This window comes from Gopherus evgoodei, chromosome 6 (genome assembly GCF_007399415.2).
Source record: "Gopherus evgoodei ecotype Sinaloan lineage chromosome 6, rGopEvg1_v1.p, whole genome shotgun sequence".
Taxonomy (NCBI): Eukaryota; Metazoa; Chordata; order Testudines; family Testudinidae; genus Gopherus; species Gopherus evgoodei.
Genome location: NC_044327.1, coordinates 121,370,738 through 121,388,741, shown reverse-complemented (window position 1 = coordinate 121,388,741; position 18,004 = coordinate 121,370,738). Strand labels below are relative to the sequence as shown.

At 42.3% G+C, this 18,004-nt stretch overlaps 1 protein-coding gene across 4 annotated transcripts in view; it reads right to left on the bottom strand.

Annotated features, from left to right (window-relative positions):
- Nucleotides 1-18,004, bottom strand: part of DYM (dymeclin) — a 349,716-nt gene that overhangs the window by 262,553 nt on the left and 69,159 nt on the right. The gene's annotated exons all lie outside the window — the stretch shown is intronic.

Sequence of the window (18,004 nt, the reverse complement as noted above, 5' to 3'; positions counted from 1 at the left end):
GTGAGTTAGGCTTATGTTTGTTTTCTTTATTTGCAAATGTCTATTTGGCTGGAAGGAGTTCACATTTTTATTTTGCTGAAAGGGTTTTAATTTGTACTTGTATACTTAGGCTGGGAGGGTATTCCCAGTGTCTATAGCTGAAAGACCCTGTAACATATTCCATCTTAAATTTTAAAACAGTAAAAATTATCTTTGTCTTTCTTTAATTAAAAGCTTTTTTTGTTAAAGAACCTGATTGTTTTTTTATTCTGGTGAGACCCCAGGAGACTGGGTCTGGATCCACCAGGGAATTGGTGGGGAGAAAGGAGGGAAGGGAAAGAGAAAGTTTAATTTCTCTCTGTGTTAGGATTACTCTCTCTCTCTCAGGGAGAGTCTGGGAGGGGGAGAGAGAAGGAGGTGGGAAGGTGGATTGTCCTCTCTGTTTTAAGATTCAAGGAGTTTGAATCACAGTGATCTTCCAGGGTAACACAAGGAGGAGAAGCCTGGGAGAGGCAACGGTGAGGGGAAGGGTTTACTTTCCTTGTGTTAAGATCCAGAGGGACTGGGTCTTAGGGGTCCCCGGGCAAGGTTTTGGGGGAACCAGAGGGGGAACCAGAGTGTACCAGGCACTGGAATTCCTGGTTGGTGGCAGTGCTACAAGTACTAAGCTGGTAATTGAGCTTAGATAAATTCATGCTGGTACCCCATCTTTTGGACACTAAGGTTCAAAGTGGGGGTTTATACCATGACATATGCATTTGTTTTAAAAGTGAACAAAGAAAACTGAGAGGCCAGCTCTGATACAAGAAATATTTAGGGACAACAGAGGGCACTGAGACCAATGTGGATGCAGGCTGCTTGAGCTCTAAAGAGGCCTACAGGGAATCCCCAAACATTGTCCCCTAAAACACAACATCTAACCCCAAGAAATATTGCACCAGAGTACTGAAACCCCCAAGATGCCCTGTAGCTCAAATCTTCCTGATTCCAAAAGCACCAAAAAAACCCCAAAGATCTGCCTCCCCCACTTCTACGAACAAGATAGTGCCTGAGCCTGATGGAACGAAGCTGATGACTGTCGCACAACAGGTGGCCACAAATACTGTTGAAATTAAATCTACAGTTTCCAACCTACAGACCATCATTACAGAGATTCAGATGGACGGGTGAAGCAGAACACAAGAGTTTCTGAAGTGGAAGATGACTTCAAAGAAAACAATTTGCAGGTTATGAAGAACTATAATTATATCAAGATGATTAAGACCAAGCTAATAGATCTAGAAAACCACTAACAACGATGTAACATCAGGTTTGTGGATGTCCCTGAAGGAACTGAGAAAGGTAAACACTCTGAATTTGTCCCTAAATTGCTACATACGTTGCATCTGCCGGTAGATTTTTGTTTTGATAGAAAACAGGCACAGTGGGCCCTTGTCCCTAAGTCAGGTCTAAGAAGTCAGCCTAGAGCACTGACTGTGAAATTCCTGAAGCTTATATTGCAAAAATCCAGAGAAAAGAAAGAGCTAGTATGGGGAGAACCAGCAACTAAAATACAGCTCTTTCATGATTATGCCCATGATATGGTTGCAATGAGGTCAGCTTTTAACCAAGCAAAACAATTGGCCAGGACGATGGACTTTAACTATTTTATTAAATATCTGGCAATGCTCCAATCATACGAATGGCAAGACATCATCATTCAGTTCTCCTTAGGAGGCAGAAAAATATCTCAAAAATCTGCAAACTCCTCTTTCACAGGAGGAGACATCTAGGGAATGACCCAATCATATGGAATTTATGTATTGCTCTCTGAGCTCTGATATGTCTGCTCTAAACAAGCTGATGAGTGCTAGGTTGATACTGATATGTTAGTTTATTTTCTTTTTTCTCTCTCTGAGTGGGGTTGAAGTGCTATCAACAATTTACTTCCTATTGCCTTAATTTATGGGAAAGGAGCATTGATGTAAAATCACTTAATTAGTAATTACATATCATGGTTTTATTAGATGGTGCTTCCTTATGGACCAGTGTATCAATGTTCTATTAGTAACAGATGATTATTATAGTTGTAACGTTTGGGGCCCCAGGGAATGTGGGAATACCCAAGTTTCACCTTATCCAACTGCCCCTCTGGGTGTCAAGTGGATAATTTTGGACAGTTTAAACAGATACTTCTGATTGTAGGGTACTACTGTGTTTTTCTCACACCACTATCTTTTCCAGGGTGTTCGGTTTAAAAAAAAAAAAAAAGAACTTACTTAATTCCTCTTTCTGTCCCCTTCTACTACCCTCCCATGCAGATAAGTTCCTTCCCACTCCTGTAGAAAATGTTGTGTGAAGTAACACCCACCACTGGATTATATAACTTTTGCTGCTTAACTGTATGCTGCTTGGGAAAATGTGCCATTTCTCATTTATTCATGAAGTGACTATGTTTTATCCGGTATATTTTAACAACGATGGCTCCCATAATTAAATAAGTCTCCTAGAATATAAAGGGGTTTAATAATCCTATTAAAAGGAAAAAAATATACTCAATGCTTAAAAACGAGAATGTTGGCATGGCCGTGTTCCAAGAGACAGATCTGACAGAACTTGTAGCTTGTAAACTGAATAGAGATCAGGTAGGCCTCTCAGTTTCTAGTAGCTTTAATTCTAAAGCAAGAGGCACTGCCATACTGAATACATACAAAGTTGAATGTTAATATTCTGAGCACAAGGTCTGACAGTGAAGGCAGATTTATTGTCCTCAAGGCTGAAATTGGCAATTCTATAATCATCTTTGCTAACCTCTATGCACCAAATCAGGATGATCCCAAATTTTTTCATAAGTATAAATTACATGGCCCACGATATTGTTGGTAAAGCTGGAGACATTAAACTTCTAGACCAGGTCTTTGATAAATCTTCTCTATCTCCATATAAGAACATTAATACTCATCAGGTGCTTCATACATATATGGCTGATTCAGGTTTACAGAATGTGCAGAGGCTGGGTAATCCTACAGCTAGAGGAGAGGTCAGCAACCTTTCAAAAGTGGTGTGCCGAGTCTTCATTTATTCACTTTAATTTAAGGTTTCGCGCGCCAGTAATACATTTTAATGTTTTTTAGAAGGTCTCTCTCTATAAGTCTATATATTATATAACTAAACTATTGGTGTACTGTAAAATAAACAAGGTTTTCAAAATGTTTAAGAAGCTTCATTTAAAATTAAATTAAAATGTGGATCTTACACTGCCGGCCCGCTCAGCCCGCTGCTGGTCTGGAGTTCTATTCACGTAGGCCGGCAGCGGGCTGAGCGGGGCCTGTGGCTGGGACTCTGGCTGGCAAGGGTCTGGCAGCCAGAATCCCAGACCAGCAGTAGGCTGTACAGGACCAGCAGCCAGGACCCCAGACTGGTAGTGGGCTGAGCAGCTCCTACCAGCCGGGATCCAGGCTGCCTGCCTGCCAGAGCCCCATGCCACTCCCAGAAGTGGTTGGCTGCTGGCACATCTCTGCGTCCCTGGTGGTGGGGAGGCAATGGGTCTCCATGTGCTGCCCGTGCTCACGAGCGCTGCCCCCCTCAGCTCCCATTGGCTGGCTCCCAGCCTATGGGAGCTGCTGGGATGGTGGGGATGGTGCTGGGAGGCCGCAGAGACATGCCAGCAGCTAGCCACTTCTGGGAGTGGCGTGGGGCCAGGGCAGGCAGACAGCCTGCCTGAGCCCCGCTGTGTCACCGGACTTTTAGTGGACGGAGATCACGACTGACTGGTAGAGGCTCCAGGATTGATCAGTTGATCGTGATCGACCGGTTGGTGACCACTAGCCTAGGACTATCATTTTCATGTGTTTGGTTACCAAATCCAAATTTGGCTACCAATCTATTGCTTGGATTAAGCTTTTATAATCTAATTCGACTTCCATGGTAGTAACCAATGGTATTATTTTTCCCCGTTTCTATTACTGAGAGATACTAAGCAGAATTGTCCCCTTTCTCCTCTTCTGTTTGATTACGCTCTAGAACCTTTAACCATTGCCATGTGAGCAAATCAACATATTTAAAGGTATCATGGAGGGCTAAACAGAGCACAGAATTATGCTCTGTGTTCATGATGCTCTTGTATTTGTATCTTAAAGTCCAAGGTTACTATTCCTAACCTCTTAAGTACAATTAATAAGTTTGGACATCTCACAGAATATAAAATTAACTGAGATAGATCAGAAATCTTAAGCATTAACAAATAAGCCCAAAAATGTCTTTTTTCAAATTGGTGGCAATCCTCTTACATGAAATCTTTGGGAATGCTGATTCCCAATAATATTCAGGACATCCCTAATATAAATGTAGAACCAGTGACTGACAATGTGGCTAATGACTTCGGGAGATGGAGTTCATTAACCCTGAGTTTGTAGGGGTCAACTTAACATATATAATTCTGGGAAGGACATTCATTTTCAGTATGTCCTGAGGGATCTCTCTATTTCTGTTCTCAAACTCATTTTAAGGAATTCAGTAATATTTTCATCAAGTCCCTTTGGGGCACAGGTAAGAAACCTAGACCGGCTTTGAACAAATTACAGCTCCCCCACAATCTCTGGGAGGATTTCATTTTTCCAGGCTGGAAAGTTATCATATCTCCTTTTTGTTAAGGGAGGCATCTTTGTGCCTTTTAGATAAGACAGTACAGACCCCACTTTGTGTTCAGACTGAACGAGAATTGGTGTACCCTCTCCCCCTTTCAGGCATTGTAGGATCAAATTATTGTAGATTTGATGGCTCCAGAGCTCCCACAACAATGGTTGTGAGGCAAGCTTGGTCAAACTTGGCTAGAAAGTCCTGTTTCCATCCATTCTTCCATGTAGAGGCAATTCTATGGAGCAATCCTACCCTTAAAATCAGAAGCAAAAATTTGATGTGGAGGAATTAGATGAAGAGAGGAATTATCACCGTGTCACAGCTAACTGACAATGATCAATTTAAACCATTTGTAGATCTTCAGCAACAACTTGGCTACCCATGTCCCAGATCATGGAAATTTATCTACAGTTAAAGCCCTGGATGTGAACTTCACAGGAACATTAATACCACTTAGTAAGAGGAGTGAGATGTGAACCAAAGATCTTCTAACTCCCAGACCAATGGACATTCCCGTATGCCAACAAGTATTTCATGAGGGGAACGATGAGTCTCTCACATGATGTGCTACCACCAAAAAATGCATAGCACTTGGCTGGTCTGTCACTAGTCACTTTGAAAATTTTGCCATAGTTACTATTCTCTGAAAACTAGAATCTTTACATTATGGTAGACCTATGCCTTGACCTATATACAGTTTAATGTCAAAGATACTGTGACATTTTTCCTTCCTTTAACAATTAATTATAGTGTAAAGTCAGGCTCTTTCAGATAATGATGACTAAAAAAAAAAAGTCATGCTCTAGTGGACTGAATGTAATGGACAATTGAATTTAAAAGCAGCCTGGACTAAAAGCCATTGCTCTGCTAATTAGCCTCAAGATTACACTGGAAACAATCCAATTTAAAAATTGCACAAGTTCTCTCTCTATGAAAAAAGTAAATGTGATGTTTATTACACCTAAGAATTTTTGGTATTCTCAAGTGTACTATTTCAAAGACTGGCAATAATCAGGGCCGCCCAGAGGGGGGGCAAGTGGGGCAATTTGCCCCAGACCTTGGGGCCCTGGAACAAGGTCCTTCACTTGCTCCGGGGCCCCACAAAACTCTTGCGTGGCCCAGACCCCCGAAGCTTCTTCCGCTCCAGGTCTTTGGCAGTAATTTGGCGGCAGGGGGTCCTTCTGCACCAGGACCCGCCGCTGAAGTGCCCCAAAGACCCACAGCGGGGAGTCCTTCCGCCCCAGGACCTATCGTTGAAGAGCTGGGTCTTCGGTGGTAATTCGTCGGTGGGGACTCCCACCATGGGTCTTCGAGGCACTTCGTCGGCGGGTCTCAAAGTGGAAGGACCTCCTGCCACTGAAATACCACCGAAGCGGGGCCCCCTGCTGCCGAGGACCGCAAGTCCCCTGAATCCTCTGGGCGGCCCTGCCAATAATTTGCATTACTATAAATCATAAGGAATGGCCATTATTAAATACTTAAAACATATACAATATTGCATAGATATTCAGTAATCAAATCTCATAATATCCCAGCAGTAGTCAATATTAAACACATTAATCGAGAGGTTAATATTTGCTCAAAGTCAAAGAGTTAATAGCAGAAGTGAAATTACTTTCCTGGCTCCCAGTCTCATACACAGTCCACTCAACTATGCTACATCCAACACTGAAGCACGTTTTACAGGAAGGTTATTTACAGACTAACATTTTCCTTAAAACATTTTAATCCACACATTTTTATTGCACACATTGGCAAGATATTTCTGCTTTAATAACATTCTTCCTTTAAAATTGCTGGCTCTAGTTTAATTAGTTTTAGTTTCTGTGAATCACCTGACTTTTTGCCCATTACTCAGAAAGTTAGGCAGTGAAAATGTTGATAAGATCCAAGATCAGACATTACACTGTGATCCAGTTCCACCGCAAATTTATCTAAGCCAGAAGCAATGCCGAGCTAGGAGCTGCTACCAAGTTCTCGCCAGATTGTGCTGCATAGTAACTCTCATCTACATCAGTCCCAATTAGAGCACTATGCAACCCATTACATCATACAGGGATTAGATATCCAGGGCTCTTTACAGGAGGCATCTATGTAGAACATACTATGTTTGGCTTTTTTAATGACCATAAAAATAGAATACATTCAAATGTGCACTTTCCCCAGGGCTGAAGGGTATATGGAGATTGATTCTCACTCGCACACACATTGACAGAATGAACAGGGAGGCTGATTTGCCCTGGCTACAGAAACCACCATAAAATCCAGGACACTCATGTATTTTCACTGGGAGAATACAGAAAAAGGTTTTAAAAATACCCAGAGAATTTAAGATTTCAAATTATATACATTTTTATATATTCTACCTATAATTCTTTTCTATTAAAAAGTCCAGCAATATAACTGTCTCCAACTCATTTTTTCCATGAATTAGCACTTTTTTCCCATGGCAAAACTAAATGTGGAAATGCAAGTTTGAGGAGAAATTAGGAAGTCCCTTCCTCCTCTTTTTTTTTTAATCTGAATAATAAGAAAGTTCTAAGATGTTAGTGTAATATATTATGCCACTTTCTAAAAAGCTTCTTTTCACATTATTTAACTGTTCAGAAGCAAAAATAATAAAATTCAGTAACTGGAGTTACTATACGTGTTAGTCCCATGTTCTTTTTTATTCAAGCCCATATCCCCAGTGTTGCCATAATTAAGGGATGTTTAAGTGTATGTTCCTTACTTTCAGCTTGCAGAAGAGCATGGACAGAATATCTAAATTAAATCTTTTCTCCTAATTCCAATGAAAACCCTGTATTCCATTATTCCAAGCTGCTGTTCTTAAGTTACCTGCTCAGTAACACTGCTTGAGGTTTGAGAGCCCAATGCCTGCCAGTCCTGAGGGCAAGTTCTTAACTCAAGTGTTTCTAAAGGCCCCAATGACTCTAGCAGCAATCTTTTTTAACTTTTCAAAGAAAATCTTGAGTGCACACAGAAAAGGTAAAAAACATGAGGCAGTCAGTTCATACACACAGCACATCTGGCTAATCAAGTTACACCTATGTTATTCCTGACTCTGGCTTCCTCCTGTGTTAGGGTTTGTTGTTGTGTTTTGTTTTTTTCCCCTCCAGAAAAAAGGATTATTCCCCCTGTACACTAATTGAGGTTCTTTGAGATGCTTCTCCCTATGGTGCGGCAGTGCCCCTGTGCTTGGGATCGGAGAGCTTCACCAGCAGTACTTATTGGACCGCACATGCGCACCTCCCTCTCTTGTGCTGTGCGCAGGATGTATATATATATAGCACTGTGCAGTTCGACCGTGCCCAGTTCCTTATCTGACACAGAGCTTATGTTTTTGGCTCCGAATCAGAGGGGAGGAGGGCGGGTAGTGGAGCAACTATAGGAACACACATTTCGAAGAACTTCAGTTACTCCACAGGTGAGTAACCCTCTCTTCTTCGAGTGATGTCCCTATGGGTCCTCCACTGTAGGTGATTATAAAGCAATGCCTCTAATTGGAAGGCTGGGGCGCACCAGCAGTGAATCTAGTTCACTTACGAATGTAAGTGCATCGCGTTGTGTCACACCTGCTATTCAAAAGTATCTGTTTGACTATGTCTGAGCAGGTTATTTCCAGATCCTGGAACCACAGAGGAGCCAGACTCTGAGGTGGAGCATCTGTCGATTGGGATGGAGGATGCATCCTGTGAGAGAAGCCACAGTGTTAGGTGGAAAGAGATCAGTCAGTATACCATCATGCCTCATGCGTAGAAGATAAGTATACCAGACTTTTCATGGCCATGTTGAAGCTATTAGTATGACATGAGCTCGGCCCTTCTGTATTTTGCGAAGCACTTAGAATAGGAAGGGAAAGAGAGGGAAAGCATAAAGCAATGGCGCATGCCAGGTTATTAGGAATGTGTCTCCAAGCAATCCACACCCCAGTCCCACCTTGGAACAGAATTGAGGGCAGCAGACGTTGTGTTGAGTGGCCAAGAGATCTACGGTGGGATGGCCCCATTGGCTGAAAATGGGATGAACTGCTTGCTTATCCAGCTCCCACTCATGACCATGTGAGAATGTCCTGCTGTGTATGTCGCCAGTGGTGTTCTGGTAGCCGGGAGGTATGAGGCTGAAATGGAGATGTTGTTCTGGACACACCGGTCCCACAGTTTAATCATCTTCAACCATGAGGAGTGGGACTTTGCTGTGCCATGCTTCTTGATGTAATACATGCAGGCAAGATTGTCCGTCATCACTCTTATGGTATGAGAAGAGGTAGGAAATATCAGCAGGCATTGCAGACCACTCATAGCTCTAGGAGGTTGATTTGTAAGGTGGATCTGGTGGATGACCATCTTCCCTGCACTACGTGTTCATATAGATGCACTCCCCAAGCGATTAGGGAGGCATCAGTGGTTAGGATCATAATCGGTGACGGCTGTAGGAAGGAACTCGGACACAGACGTTTTTGGGCTGTGCCCACCAAAGTAGTGAGTCCTTGACTTATTGGCATGGATAAGAGTTTGTGGAGGCTGTGTTTGTGGGGAGAGACATACTGTACGGAGCCATGCCTGAAGACACAGCATGTGAAGTCTTATGTGCCTGATCACGGAAGTGGCCACTCCCATGTGGCCTAGAAGTTGGAGGCACATTCTTGCAGACATCTGGGGGCAGAACCATACATTGGATACCAGATCTAGTATGGCCGACAATCTGCGAGGCAGTAGGAAGGCTCTGGCTTGTATGTGCCCAATTGTGTGCCAATGAATTCCAGGTGCTGTACTGGTGTTAAAGTGGACTTTTCTAGGTTCAGGAGGATGCCTAGCTTCGTAAACAGGTCCATTGTTATGTGGACGGCTCAGGGAGCATTGGTTTCAGATGGGCCCTTGAGGAGACAGTGGTCCAAGTATGGAAAGATGATGACACCTTGTTTTCTTAGGTAGGCAGTGACGACTGCCAGGACCTTGGAGAACACCCAAGGGGCCGTAGATAGACCAAAAAGCAGCACCTTGTACTGGTAGTGGTCATCACCCATGACAACTGGAGAAATCATCTGCGGGCAGAGTGTATTGCGATATCAAAGTTTTGGAAGCTGAGGGCCAAGAACCAGACCCCCTGTTCCAGCGTTGGGATAATAGAGAGAGGGTAACAGGGAGAGGGTAACAATCTTGAAATATTGCAGTTTGACAAACTTGTTTAGATTGCAAAGGTCCAGGATGGGTCACCAGCTGCCAGATTTCTTCTCAATGAAGAAATAATGGGAGTAGAAACCTTGTCCCCCGTGTTGGAAAAGGACTGGTTCTATGGCTCTCACCTGCAGAAGATGATTTATTTCTCCCCATAGAATGAGTTCATGAGAAGGGTCCCTGATGAAGAATGGAGAGAGAGGGTAGCAGGCAGGATAGATAGGAAGGGGATGAAGTGTCCTTCCTTGATTATTTCTAGAACCCACTTGTCCAAGGTGATTAGTCTCTATAATGGGAGAAACTGAGCTAGTCCATTGCCAACTGGTGGGATGTCAAAGATGGTGGGAATGACTGGAAGTGGGAAAGGCTTCTCGGTGCCTTGACCACACCTTCAACATTGTTGCTTCGGGGGGGTGAATGAGAGGTAGTCCCTGAAGAGTGGGTGTACTATGCTTGGAGAGACGCCTTTGTTTACAGCGCTGCAGTCATACCACCATTGAGGAGTATATTGCGGTGGTTGGGAGCGAGAGGAGAAATAGTACTTTCTGAGATGTCTCTCTGCTGCAGGTGTATAGAATGCCAAGTGATTGAAGTGTAACTCGAGAGTCTTAAAGAGAGTGCAGGGAATCATCCATGTGCTCCGAGAATAATTTTTGGCCTCAAAAGGTAAGTCTTCCACAGTGGTTTGGACCTCTTCAGGAAAACCTAAGAGATGAAGCCGTGATGCACGCCTCATGACTACAGGAGCTGCAATGGACTGGGCAATGATGTCTGCAGAATGTAATGAGGCTTGTAAGGCTGTACAGGCTAGGAGGTGTCCTTCCAACATTAGGGACTGGAATTGCGGCCTCCAGGAGATCATGACAGAGTTCCTTCAATTTAGATTTTAAGCAGTTATACTTAGCCATCAGAGCCTCATAGTTCAAGATTCAAAACCGGAGCACAGCTGAGGGATATGCCTTGTGTACAAATAAGTCTAGGCATTTCCAAGCTCTCTCTAGATGGCTAGCACAGGATTGGTAATGATGGCCTCTCTTTTGCCTCTCTCATTGACCACCAGAATATTTGGGGTAGGGTGAGAGAATAGCAATTCAGCATCTTTTGCTGGAATGCAGTGCTTTTTGTTGGTGCATTTGCAAGTCATAGGGATGGACGCTGGGGTCTGCCAGAGAACTTTTGCAGAGTCGAGAAGAGCTTCATTGATTAGTAGTACGATCTTGGAGGAAGAAGATGCGTCGAGAATATCAAGCAATGTAATGCTGCTGACCCTTGACTTCCTTGAATTCCAAAGGACTCTGCAGGGAATCTGCAATCCTTCAGAACAAACTTTGAAAATGTCTGAAATTACTGGCAGATGCAGGGGGTGGAGGCATGATAGCCTCATCAGGAAAAGAAATGTAATGTAGGAGGAGCCTGCTCCTCCTGATCACTGGGGAAGGGATGTGTCATACTCGGAGGAGAAAAAGAGGAGTGTTGTGAGCCTGGAGGAGGTGGAAGTGGGGCAAGGTCATGTCGAAGAAGAGGTGACTCAGGAGTGTCTGCTACCAGGAGATCTTTAGACTAACTAAAGTCTACTGGAAGGGCGGGAGCACCATTGGTGCCAATGTATGACTCGGTACCAAAGGAGTGATGTATTCCCCTAAGGTGTCAGTAGATGGAGACTTGACTGGCTCCGATGACCTGGCTGGCTCTAAGGGCTTGCTCAGTGCCAAAAAGGATGCCAGTGCCATAGCTCCTGCAGTCGGCTTGTCTCAATCTCCAGAGGCGATTGACTGTGCCAAGCGCTGTAGGACTGCCAGGTTAAAGTCTTTATCCCATTTCTATATTCTGATACCAGAGGTACTTGGGTGGGCCCTAGAGCTATGTCCCCTGTCAGATGCTGTTGAGGCAACTGACCTTGCAGGGGACGGTGTTCTAGTGGACTGTGCCTCAAAATGTGAGGAGGAAGTCTGTTTCTTCTCACCCAAGTGAGAAAGGGACGACTCTGTCTTCATCTACTGATCCTCATTCCCCTCAACCCTCATCCTGGCAGAACACGAGGACCTCACAGGAAGAGAGTCCAGGCCCAGGTCTGATGCAGGCCCCAGTGATTTCTCCATGATGAGACGTTTCAAGCAAATGTCCCAGTCATTTCTGGCCCTGGTTGTGGCAGTGAGAACATTTTTGTGGAACGTGTCCGTCTTCAAGACAGCGAATACAATGCAGGTGGTCATCCGTTACTGGAAGGTAGCCTCGCAGGAGATGTGCCTCTTAAACCCAGGGAACCTGAGCATAAGGGTGAGGGGAAAAAAGCTTCCCAGTCAGGAAGGGCAGTGAGGAAATGAAACCTAAGCTATGACATAACTTTAAAGGTAAAGAAAAACAAAAAAATTGGGTTTGGTTTTTTTACAATAGAAATAAAAAAGAAAGAAGAAAATACTAACTACACTACATCTAAAAAGTAAGGCGCTAACTACTGAGGGAACAGGAGAAGCAGGCTCTGCTGTGGATTCCATCCCAGACCAAACGGGTTAGGAGAAGGAACTGGAGCCGGTCAGACTGCGCAGCACTATGTATACATCCCGCTCACAGCATGGGAGGGGGGAGGTGCACATTTGCAGTCCGAAGGGCACTGCTGAGAAAGATCTCCAATCCCAGGCATGGAGGTGCTGCCACACACAGTGGAACACCCAAAAGATATCACTCAAAGAACCCCAAACTCTCTCTCCCTACCTTTTAATTATTTTCTTGGACTTTCACCACACCAATTTAGGACCCTCTAAGTATCAAAAGGTTAAAGTATAATTAATTTTCTAATTAAGGATGGTCGCCAAAAGGGCTGAGTTACAAAAAATTTCAAATCATACAAGAACCAGATTTTATTAGAATGCTTCCTCGGGGCCCACCAGAAAGGTGAAAGAAGAGTCACCACAGAGAATAGATCAGTTTTGAACACTGAAAAGAAGTAGAGAAGCTGATTATTGGTCTCCAAATGCAAGTACAACGGGTCAAAGTGAACATAATCTTTCCTCTTGGAATCACTTCCAAATTTATACCTAATGATGGCAAACACACACACTGGCAATAGAAACATTTGAGAAATTTCTCGAATATGCACTCAAGAAATATGAATTGAAAGCAAAGGGCACCCACTGGCCTTTTCTACTACTCTCTCTCAAACGAAAGAACAGGAAATATTCCCATCTAGTTCTCCCATCTCCATAGACAGGAAGGGAGAGTGTCTAATGAACAGGGCAGTGAACTGGGAATCAAGATTTATTTGTTCTATTCCCAGATCATCTCTGACTACTTGTGTGGTGAGCATAAATCTCAGCTTCTCTGTACCTTAGTTTTTCCCTCTGGGAAATACCTATTTTTACCAGGATGAGATAGTTTAAGAGAGAATTTCATTAAAACCCTATATAAAGCACTATGGAAGCATTTTTAAATGCTTCAACTGATCCTTCATACCAACAAGACAGGTTTTCCTGAAAATGTTAGCTGTAACCAAATTTGAGATATTGTCATTAACGTAAGAGAAGACTTAAGACAAATGCCTAAATACCTTGCCATATATGATCACACATTAAAGTTACTACAAAAGGAAACTGAATTCTGAATGACATTTTCAACATCCTTGATAAGAAATGCAGGCTAAATAAAGAAGATCAGGCTTCATCCTCTACAGGATGACCACCATATGCATTTAGAACTATAGTGCGTTAATGTTAAATGGCACACAGTACTAAACTACTCAATATGAAACAATAGGAAGAGTAAACTTTTGTCATGCATTAGACAAACTTGGTGATGATACTCTCTGGATCAGACAAAAGGAGACAAGGCTGCGTATCACTGAAGTACGAGTGCAACTGTAAGCCTTATCATTTCACATTCACCCCAAGAGGCTTCATACTGATGTTTGAATAGAAGAGGTGACAAGACTAAGCTCTGATGGACCAGATAGCCAAGAGCCCTCGGAAAGGGCCATCACTCCTTGGGACAGATCAGAAGGGAATGAATGGCATGATTTTACAAAATTCCATCCACTCTTGCTAAGTTATGTAGCTGTGACAGCAATATGATGTCAAAAGATGCTAAAAGATGAAGACTTTTTAAAGCTGTTTGACTTAGGTTCCCAAAGGGGAGGTTGACCACAGTAATTGGTGTAATTTCCATGCAATTCCAGTGATGATTCCAGTCTGAAGCCTAATCAAAGGAGGGTCAAAGGTTTTGAGGATGTCAGATGTTGGAAACAGACAGTTACCAATTTCTCAAATATATTTCCAAAAGAGGGACTTTTAAAATAGCTGACTGGCTGCCAAGACACTAGTGCCCAGAGCTGGTTTCTGAAGGAGCCAAACAACAAGCCTGGTTGAGAATTACCAATGGGTACATTGGCTATCCCCTTTCAGAAAACAGCCCACGCTTTTCATGGAGGCTTTCTACATCCAGTATGGGCACTGGGTCTGGGTTTACATCAGGCATATCACTTGCAGTATTGTTGGGACCTTCACTGGGACAATGACTGAAATTCATTATGGGATGATGATGCAGCTGTTCTTTTTAACCTTAGGTTGCAATGCCAAGTTCCAGCAAGGTCACACTGAATCTAATCAGAGTTTTCTTCAGAAAAATAAAAATTCCTCATAGCCAAAGAGATATGCCTCTGGAGTCATTCCAAGTTGAGCGAACTGCTTACTACCACCTGGAACGTATCCACAGGTTGGGATTTAACTGTTGTTGACAGAGAAGACTTCTTATTCCCCAACGTGGCCATGGGTAATAGGTTGTTCTTACCACTGTAGTGCCACCTGACATCAGGGAGCTATATTGCAGGGGACTTTGCCTCTAGTGCCCCTTCCTGGTGGCCACTTCCTTTGCCCTACAATGGCCTGTCCTGTTCAAGTCTTCTGTGACTCAGCCCTCCTGCCAAGTCATTTCCAGGGTAACAGAGGGTCCAATTATAATGAATTAAAATAATTGTTTTGCCCCTTTCAGGCTATATTGATACTCTCTGCTTCTTCTATGTTGCATCCTCCCAGCAGGTTTTTCCCCCACTGCCTACTTTCTCTGGGGACTCCAGCAGTTTCCTTCAGAAGTTTCTCTGCTTTTTGCAGGCCCTATCTCAGAGCTCCCCCACAGAAGCCGACCCTGCTCCCTGTGGGTCTTTCAGCTTGGCTTCCCTAGGCCTGTCCCAGAGGGGGAACTGCCCTTATTCCTCCTTCCAGGGTCCCTCCTCTTTACTGAGTTCACAGCTTTATTTAAGTTGTCCCCACTCTCATCCCTTGAAGCTGAGATCTGGCATCATAATTAAGCTCCATCACACTCAGCTGGGATCACTAAGTATCAGTACATTGCTAGATCACCGGTGAAGCTGAGGGATAGCTGCTAGGTCACAGGCAAGGCTAAGCCCAGCTTTCCTTAAAAGGCCAGGCAAGCCTGTGACACAGCATCACAGAAATGCGTTACATATTAATTACCAGACCACTACCACGAATACTCTAGCCTTTTGTTATCTGTTTTTATAGTAGGTTATTGGTAAACCATGGTGACCTGGGAAGGAGGTATGAAATCAGCATGCTGATGGTTGTGTTCTGAACAATCTAACTCTCTCATGATTTGGACATTTTGGTTATATTCAAAAGATGAGACAGACTAGGAGGATTTTTTCCCTTTATAATTAAGAGAGATTTTCCTAAATAAAGGGTTATGGTCAAACAATTTTCAAATATCATGATGTTGGTAAAGTCTCTTGAGTAGCTCTCTATCTAAACTGAAGTATTTAAATTATTTTTGGAGAGTATCAAAACTAGCATCCAATATAGCAACCTTTTCAAAATGTAAAGGAGGAAAAAGCAAGCTTAACTTCCTCCCTTTCATACAATTAGTGAGGGGAAAAAAAGGAATTTTATTTTTTATTGTTTATTTATGGGGGGGAGGAGGGTTTGTACAGTCCCATGAAATTATAAAGTGCTACATAAATGCTATTATACACACTATAATTTTGCAATAACTCTCTCAAAAGATTCTGGATCTGGATCACGCTGTGAACCTGCCAGTTGCTACATTTCATTTTTAAGTACCAGGAAATGCAAAGAGCATCCTAAACCTTTAACCTGAAAATGGTCCTAATTATTTTCAAATTTGGAAGATTTTAGCCAACAGCAGGGTTTAAAAAAAAAACAAAACCACAGAAAATAAGAAAATGTAATGGAAATGTTCACTAACCTACAGTGGCACTACAGGGTGCTGCTTAACAATGGTGTAACTGGATCAGAGTATTTCATTCTTTTCCCAACACGTACTTATAGTTCTTAATGAAGTGAAAATGTACTAATAACATCCAGATGTTCTGTTACATATACCAATTCCTAACAAGCTGCTGAAAGATGCCTCTATAATTTACTGTTTTTGGAACTCCATCTTACAACAAAATGTTTGTAACAGTTGCTACACAAAGCATATTGGATGACATATTTAAGCAGTGCTATACAACAGCCTGTGTAGTAATACTTGTTAATGCACACCTTTGGGTGCTCACAGTAACAAGACCAAAGGAAGACCAACATCTGCAACCTGAAGCATCCATAAATCAAACAGCATTGAACAATAACTTGTCTCTTACTGGGATTACACAGTGCTGATTTTTAAAGAGCAATAATGTTCTTTAAACCATATTAATGTTTTAAAATTATAAGTTTTAAATGTTAAAAGCTTTTCCACTTAGTGTTTTGTGAATGACACTGGCTGCCTATTATTCAGCAAGGGTAATTCAAGGTCTCATTAGTAAGCCATAAATAATAAAGGGTGCTGTCCTATGATCCTTATGCCACCTGCTCCAACCCAGCTGATGGCAACTTCCATGATGAGGCACAGGGCAGCAAGCAGTCCTCAGGTAGATACTAATTTCAAGAAAATGGGGCTTCCTCCATTCACAGCTACAACTCTGAAAGGTTCTCTCATAGTATACCCCAAAGTACATCTCTGGATCCTTTCCAGACAAGGCTCAAAACATTTTGTTTCTTCAATTACATTTCATGGGAGGCTTTTGTATGCTTGAGATGAGATGTGTACAGATTTCTGTTTTGTCTTTTGCTGGAGCACACACATTATTAACCCTAGGCTAGGCTGAAAAAAGCTTTTCTAAATTATTTAGAAATCAAAATTAACTTTAAATCAGCCCACTCCTACATGGTATCAGTACCTTTAAGTTAGGAATTATGGCTCTCAACTTTCTAGAAAAGTTGTTTTCTACAGAAAGCTAACTTAATAGAAACGGTGGTGTCTGGTCAATTAGGAAACAAAATAAATAACTAATTTATATCAATCTCTGCATACAAATTTCCTAACAAAAGACGGCCATATATGACACCCTAGAAAAAGGATCTGGATAGACAAATTACCCCAGCGGAATGGAATTTTATGGGAAAAAGAAGACCAGCAACCTCAATCTGTAGCAAAATTTCCTTAAGATACTGTTTCAGTGGTACTTCACACTAGTCAGGTTACGAGAGAGAGAGAGAGATTTAATGGGGTTAAACGTTGGAGAAACTGTTGTGAAGGAGGAGATTTCATGCACATATGGTGGACATGTCCAGTTATTAGAGAGTGGTCTTGGGATGCAATTCATAACCAAACTGTTGGCCATCTATTCCAAATTATCTTTTTCTAATCCTCTTGGGGCTTCCCGGTAGAAATGGTCACACAAAAAGAAATAGAGAATTAATCTCTCATCTGCTAGTAGTTGTTAGACTACTAGGAAAAAAAAATTCAGTCATAGAGGAATGGTTAATAAAACTCTGGTAAGTTGTTATGGAAAAATTAAAATACCAATTATGTATCCACCAAAATAGAGGACAAATAGATATTTGTTGCCATTTACTCAATACTCAAACAAAAGTACATTTGCCTGCACCAAAACCCAGCAAATCTCTCCAATGTTTTTGAATATTAACATTTGATAGATATGGTTGGTTTGATAAATGTATAATCAGAAGTTTCACTCGATTAGTAAAATCACGGGAAACATCACATTCTCGTAGCATAAAGAGGCTCACTCTGTAAGTAGATAACACCTTAAGGAGAGAGATCTGATCATTACATTAGTGTAAAACATTTCTTTAAACAAAAGCTCATGGTTCTAATGATTATCTTTTTGTTCCTGAAAGATACACGGCAATGATTTGTAAACCTATAAAAACTTTCTAAATAAATAAATCAATCAAAAAAATTGGGAGGCTACGCTGCCC